The following is a 6,187-nucleotide window of genomic DNA, read 5'->3' as shown; positions in this document are numbered from 1 at the left end:
TTTCAGAGATGAAAACTGATATGTAACTCCCTCAAGCAATAACGCCGGAGCACCGCTCAAAGAGGGGTCCCCACTGAAGAAGATGAATTTGCCCTTTCTTATTGGTTTATCTTACTTATATAGGCTCATGGCCGTTGCAAGGAAATGATTTGCAATAATTACAATTACTGAACATAATGGCAATGATTCTCCAGTCTCTCTAATCAACTCTAACGGTCTCCAGGAGTGCCCATGGCTTTTACATAAATACCTATGCCAGTCCCGTACACGTCAGCAGTGGTAGGGGTAGAAAGATTTTCACCCGCTGGAACATTAAGGCTTGTAACATGCCTTTTATTGCTGAGGAAGATATTATCCACAAAACTAGAGCAAGATGAGCAAAATGGAGGGGTGAGTCTAATCTAGAAAGCAGTTGTAAGGCTAACAATGTTGTATGGAATAGAATGCTGAGCAGTTTAGAGACGTGTTCAAAAAATGAGTATGGTGAAAATGCCAAGGTTAGGATGGATGATTGTAAAAAGTAGAAATGAAATAAACTCGTGCCAAGGAACCTAGGAATAGGTTCAATGGGAGAAAGTAGACATGGGTGGTTTGTTCATGTGGGCTAGGGTTGGACAAAAAAGGACATGGGTTGATATAGACATAGTAAGAAATGATTTTAGGGAAGGTTGTAGATTAATAGTACCCTGTACTTTGGGCTTAGTATCATTTTGGTTTTGAAATTTTAAAGCGTGTCAATTTAATACCTAAACTTTCAATATGTGCCAATTTGTTAGTATCTACCATTAATTAGCTGTCAGTTACGTGTATTATGTGACATAATGTGCAACTTAAAATTTTTGAAAATATCAAAATTGTTTTTTAAGAAAAATAAACTGAAATTGAAATAGAGGTGTAAGCTCCACAAAAACCAAAATGACTCCCCTCAAATCCATCAACAGCACAGGATCCCTTTCATGCATCAGTATTTCTATTAAAACCAGAAAATAAGCATAAAATACCTGTATGTGTATTACGTGACATCATTTGCAGCTTGAAATTTTTGAAAATATCAAAACTATCCTTTGAAAATAATGATAATGATCTAGCTCCACGAAAACCAAAGTGACTCCCTCAAATCCATCAACAGCAGGGTCCCTTTCATGCATCGGTGTTTCTATTAAAACCAGAAAATAAGCATAAAATACCTGCATGTTGTTATGGATTTGTTCTGTTCTTGCGTGACTTCCGAGACCTGCGGTTCCAGAGTCCCATCAGCAGTTCAGTACTCTTCACCAGTCATGCCGTTTGATTGATTAATTAACAAATTAAGTAATCAGTTAATGAGAATGAATGACGAACCAGATTTCTTTTAATTATTTAACCATTATCAACTTGACATCACAGGAAGACGATTACTGGAAGGATCTGACACCAAAACTCTCTAAGCTCACGTTGATCAGACTGTTGTTGTTTGAACTTCGATGGTTACAACTAACAGCCCTTGTTCTGTCCTTTACTTGGAAACTGGAAAGTGAAGACGAGAGAAGTGTGCAACAGTCCCCCCACCAACAAAAGAAAAAGAGGAGTAAAACAGGGAAACTTGGTTAAAGAAAGTGAGACAACAAGACGCATTTGTTTGTCGTTTAGGAAATCTCGTCTGAGCAGTGGCAATAGCCGAATCCAAAGTTTCACTTTCAGCTCTGGGGTTTTGTAAAACACTGAAAGCCCGATTGGCCTCAGTAAAATATCAGGCGGTGGTTGGAAACGAAAGGATTCGTTGCACTTGCATCACCCTAGACCAGATCCGTAGTGGATCTCGATGTGGGGAATTGTTGTTTTTTCTTGGATGATTGATAAAAAAAAAAAATTAGATGACACTTACAGGGCATTTATGTCTTTTTTATATGCTACATAACAGCTAATTTGCTACGTTTTAGAAATTTAGGTAATGTATTGGCACAGTTTGAATTTTGGAGGCTAAACTGAGACTAGGCCCAAATTATAAGGTACTAATATGCAATTTTTCCATGATTTTAAGTGTTCATAATTTAATAAATGATGTAGCCTTAACAAATAGGTGTAGGTTCAAATGTTCAATAGGTGATATAATAAGAAAAAGTAGACGTGAATGGTTTGTTCACATGGGCTATGGGCATATCAAAAAGGACAGAGTTATAATGATGCAAAAATAACCACCACGAGACCTATGATGAAGGCTATATCCATCGCCAAAGTTAGTGTGCATCGCACAGTTAATAATCGTAATTGCAAAACTAGATGACTCCCAAAGTCCTATAAAACCTATGATGACACTTGTGACATCATGTTGGTATTCCTATCCGTAGCAATGCCACTTAGCACACATGACCACGAGAAGTGACATTGTGATAATTACAATGACAAACATCGTAATACAATTAATGAATTACGCGCTATTGCATTCACCTCATTATTTAACCTGACATCACATGATGCCACTAAGGCAATGCCTAATGTACAATGACGTCGGTTTATCTGCAATTTCATATGTAAATACTTAGACATTTCTGTAGGCGGCACTATCCGATGTAGTCATGGATAAGTTTTCAAAAAGGGCTATAGCTACAAATATGCCAATTTTGAACACGATAATTTCCAATGTTAAGAGATTCTCATAGACATGTAGCAAAACACTTAATTGCTTACCTATTTTATGTATAATGAATTATAACCACCTTTTTGAGATATAGAAGTTCCATTTGTTGTCTTCCATGTTCCTTCTTATAGCAATACCTCTCCCTCTATCGAGATAAGGGAGGCCCGAAGCCCTCCACACGAGATCACTATGAGAGCCCTAGCAATCCAGCTCCTTACTTCTTTCAGTGTCTCATGTTCCTTGCTCTAACCCTTGCCCTTACAACCTCGCCTAACCCTTCAGTCATCTACCATCTTTCGTGAAGACCTTACATTGTTGCCTTACCTCCCCATTTACCCCACTTACAGTAGGAAATGATTTTAAGTGCTTATAATTTAATGAATGATGTGGCATGAAACAAAAGTGAATGGTAAAATAAGATCCATGTAGTCAACCCTATATAATTGGGATAAAGCTTAGAGGATGGTTATGGTGATTTAAATTTTCATAAATCAATCTTTTAATATTTATTGATTAACATTTAAGAAGAGAAAGTGTTTGAAAGTTAATATTTAGAATACATGTAACTATGACAAATAATTAGAGCATGACATAGTGGTGGATTTATTGTCTTTCACTTTCAACCTAATACCAATGTTCTAATCTTCTTACTCTAGTATTTATACAAAAAAATGATGGGTTATAATATTTAGGGGATGGTCAACTAGACAATTTTAAAAAGTGTTAACTGGTTAAATTACTAAGGTTTTTGGTTGGTTGTAGCAGACTTGGGATTGAACCATACCTTCATCAAGGTTGGATGCATGGGTTTGGGGGATGAGCTGTCCCCATCTAGCATTTCCATGAAGGAAAACAAAATGTTAGACAGATTTGAATTTAGATAGTTATCTCAAATACGGGAGATTAAAGCTTGAAAATTGGAGTTAATGAGAGAAAGAAATAATAAAATTTGAATATAAAGGGTCATTTATTAAAACACCCCATACAGTTTTATGGATTTAGTATAGCCTACCCTATAGTTTGTATTTTACTAAAACACCCTTATAATTTATAATTAATTTACTTAATCAGCCTTTCATTAGATTAAAGTATAAATGACAGTTTTTGACCCTAATGTCCATTTGAATAAATTTAAACAAAAGAAAATAAAAATGAAAATATAATTTGTTCGCCCCTTTTAAGACATGAGTAACTATTTTATTTGGTCTTTTTTTTTGTACAGAAAAATATTAGGGATATTTTTTAAATAAACAATCATGGGCCAAGCCCTTCAACATTTTCCACTCAATATAGGTGATCAATTTACTATTTTCAATAGCAAAACAAACACTTCTTAGTCAAAGGTCGATTTAATTATTAGGATGTAAGTTATTGGGACATTTTAGTAAATTGAAAACGATAGATTGCAGAAAATCTGGACATTCAGACCAAGTAAAGCAAGAAGAAATTAAGCAAACATGTTGAGCTAGAACGTGTGCTTCTTCGTTTGCAACCCGAGGGGTATAGTTGACTCTTAGGTGGGTGAAATTATGCATAAGAGTCCTGCAGTCCGTAATTAAGGCCGAGTTTGAAAGGAGTATAAATATAAATATATAGAGTATAAAGCCTTATATTTTGTATTATTTTATATGTATTTATGCTGTATATATTTGCATGTGTTATAAGGTTTTGTGGAAGATTTAATTTCATATATCAGTTACGCTGTATAAATGAGTTATGCTGTATATATGTTTTGAAAGATGCAAATAAGAATACAAGATGTGGAAGATTTAGTGCCTATTTGGCAAATCTTTTTCCAGAAGATCCATTACAAGATCTTATGGTTAAAAGACAAAGTGAGCTTTTTCAAATAACTATTGGAAAACCAAACTGTTTGATTGAAATATTTTACATAGATCTTACAAAATACCATAAAAGCTAGAAGACTGTCTGGTAATGTGAATGTCTTGTGTATGGGCCAACAAACCTTTCATTTAACATGTGGGACCCACATTTTACAAGGTGGGCACGACATACCTTTGGTGGCCATGTGCGGACATGTATGTAGGGCCCCACATACATTTTACAAAGTGGGCCCCACATGCCATTGGTGGACATGCATGTGGGTCCATGTGTGGACATGTATGTGGGGCCCATATACATTTTACAAGGCAGATCCCACATTATAACTAACGTGGACCCCACATTCATTTTACAAGGTGGGCCCCACATGCCATTAGAGGATATGCATGTGGGTCCATGTGTGGACATGTATGCGGGCCCCACATACATTTTACAAAGTGGATCCCACATACATTTCACAAAGTGGTCCCCATGTACCATTAGTAGGTCTCAGTTACACATTCAAATAGTTTTTGTAGAAAGATAAACCATTTTCTTCCAAGCGTATGCATCGTACCACATGTTCGAAGAAGACGGGGTGCTAAAAGAATGTAAAAGCTTCATTTGAAGCTTCCTAAAAAAGTCCAAATTCGGGCTTCTAGCGTCTTTTGTGGGCTGGAGCTTTTTCCGAATAAATCTTTCTATTGCCAAATGAGAAAAGCTCAAAATTCAGACTTCCGAGCTTCTAAATAACCTGAAGCCCGCACAGAAAGACTTGTCAAACACAACCTTAATGGTTCTGATCCACTAGAGAAGCAGGGAGGCAGGAATCCTCACAGCTTCAATTCCTCATAGATTTCTTGATTATTTTACATGTCCGAAATTCTTAGGTTGATCATTTCTTTCTTTTTCAGGCTGAGGTGTATGGAAATGGAACAGTCGATTATATTGAATTTATTACTGCAACCATGCATAGGTACAAGTTATAAATAGATGAACATCTATAAAAAGCCTTCCAGCATTTTGATAAAGAACAGGATGCCCGGGCTGCTAATTCTATGCCGTTTGGAAGCTCCATAGTTCCTATTCAAAAAGAATAACCGTCGTTGGTATGAAGAGGAGAGAGAAACTGGCTTACTTAGTATAAGAGACGGTTGTATTTGCATTGATAGTGGGAATAGTTGGATATTTTTATCTTGTTATTTTTTATACTTGTTTAATGGTGGGAGTAACTGGAACATCATTTGGTAGCAAGAAACAATTGTATTTGCATTGATGAAAATGCCAAACATTCACAAAATTGTATTTTTATTTGTCCTTCAAAACAAATGAACTGAGTGCAAAGTGGGTGTATAAATCTTGAACCACTTTGCACTCACATGAACCAAACATTTTTGTTTTGCACTCTACAAATTTGCATTCGTTTTCCAACCAAATGGATGCTAAGGTACGGATACGCCAAGGAGGTTCAATAAAACCATCCAACAAGATCTGAACAATAATATTTGCCACCCTATGAAGATAGGCCCAAAGTAGATGCCAAAATTAAGCCTTCTTTGAAACCATGTGCTTCAACTTCTTGCATATTGCTAAACTGAGAATGAATTGATCTCCATGAGCATTATCGACAATAATTCTAATGCCGCTGGAAGTTCCATGACAAATGCCGTCTACATTGATTTTAACCATATCTTCTCGTAGTTTCTATCAAATATCCACTTAGAGGTATAAATCGGGCCATGCTAGGCT

The sequence above is a fragment of the Nelumbo lutea genome, chromosome 5 (assembly GCF_056320005.1).
Source record: "Nelumbo lutea isolate HS-2025 chromosome 5, American lotus-T2T, whole genome shotgun sequence".
NCBI classification, from domain to species: Eukaryota; Viridiplantae; Streptophyta; class Magnoliopsida; order Proteales; family Nelumbonaceae; genus Nelumbo; species Nelumbo lutea.
The sequence above is the reverse complement of the archived record's forward strand: the minus strand, read 5'-3'. Positions refer to the sequence as shown.